Source organism: Neopsephotus bourkii, unplaced genomic scaffold, assembly GCF_033783945.1.
Source record: "Neopsephotus bourkii isolate Nb327-2 ecotype Australia unplaced genomic scaffold, CSIRO-AGI_Nbou_v1 NB_144, whole genome shotgun sequence".
Classification (NCBI taxonomy): Eukaryota; Metazoa; Chordata; class Aves; order Psittaciformes; family Psittacidae; genus Neopsephotus; species Neopsephotus bourkii.
Window position 1 is genome coordinate 1,826,286 of NW_026900661.1, and position 1,373 is coordinate 1,827,658.

The window sequence follows — 1,373 nt, forward strand, 5'->3', positions numbered from 1 at the left end:
AATCTATAGCTGCCAGTTGTGGAGATTCTGCCCAAAACCCTTCCAGCCCAAGCCCAGCAGCCAGCAGGAACATGGGCAGGCAGCACCAACTGCCCCAGCCCACCAGAAGCTGAAGTGAAACATGAGCATGAGATGAGAGTGATCTTTGCCTGCAGTTAGTTTCCTCACAGTGTCTTACCCTCTGAAACACTATCCTTTGCAAGCGGAAAACCACCTGGTTTTAAGCGGTCGAAAAGTTAGTTTTCCAGACAAAACCCCCTTGTCTCTCACAAACTGGTCTCAGTGACAGCTGGTGGTCAAATGCTTGTTTGAATCATTGCTGTTTGGACATGTTCTTCAGGGGCACAGAAATTGGGCAGTGATTCAACTGCTCACAGAAGACACATGAGTGGGAAGTGATTCCTGCTGGGGTAACTCTTGCATGTTGAGCGAGTCATCTTCCGTCTTTGGCATCTCTGCACAAAAAGGAACAAGGGAAAAAATGCTGAGGTGTTAAGCAAACACTGACAGACCACAATAATATCAACCAGTGAGAAGGGGTGATTTATCCATTATTAGAAATTCAATAGTTTTTATTCTAACATCATGGCCTGTCCTGTGAAGATTACTCAACATATTTCATAAGAATAGATGGAAGGGCCCAAGTCCCTGCGTGTTAAAACTGGCATACAAATCTGCATGCTTCACCTGAATGAACACAGTTTGACTTTGTCATACTTACCCATTTTGCATTCACCGCTGTCTTCAACAGGCAGGGCTCTCACTGAGCAGCAGCTAAGAAAAGAGATGGTAACATCCACATTCCTAAGAGTCTAACTCTTTATATATGTCAGCAACTGATACTTCTTATGATGAGGCTTAAAAAGAGAAGGAAAAGCAAGAAGTAACTCTAGAACTAATGAAGTCTAGTTTCCTCCAGCCTTGCATCTTATAGTCAAGCACAAAGTCTGTTTCAGTCTTTTCCCACTTCCAGAATATCTTTCCCATGTATCTTCACAGGAACCTAAAAAATCCACTAACAAAGTCCTCCTTGTCTGCCCACTCATAAAACTTGCCATTTATTTTTGTGACCTCCCCATTTGCCAGTTTAGTTGACATTGTCTTACAGGTTCGGAAGATGTTAACCAAGGTGGATGGACAAACACCCAGCCCAACTGACTGCTCACTGACAAAGAATAATTGCACAGGCCTTTTTATTCTTAGGCAAGTCAATTAAAAATCTCACCGGAAGGATGCTAAGACAGAGAGAAATTGATGTAATTCTTATTTCTCTGTGTGAATTGCGAGACCTGAGTAGATGGGGATGAATCACTTAACCTACCACTGTGCTTGTCGCTAATTGAATCCCTTAGTATCAGGCTCTTAAGAGGTCA

General features: G+C 43.0%; 1 long non-coding RNA gene across 1 annotated transcript; it reads right to left on the reverse strand.

Annotated features, from left to right (window-relative positions):
- Nucleotides 1-288: 288 nt before the first annotated feature.
- Nucleotides 289-858, reverse strand: LOC133220913 (uncharacterized). Its single transcript, XR_009727812.1, has 2 exons — nt 722-858; nt 289-455 (listed from the first exon to the last, which is right to left on the reverse strand). It is a non-coding gene; the product is annotated as an uncharacterized LOC133220913 (long non-coding RNA).
- Between the last annotated feature and the right edge of the window lie 515 nt (nt 859-1,373).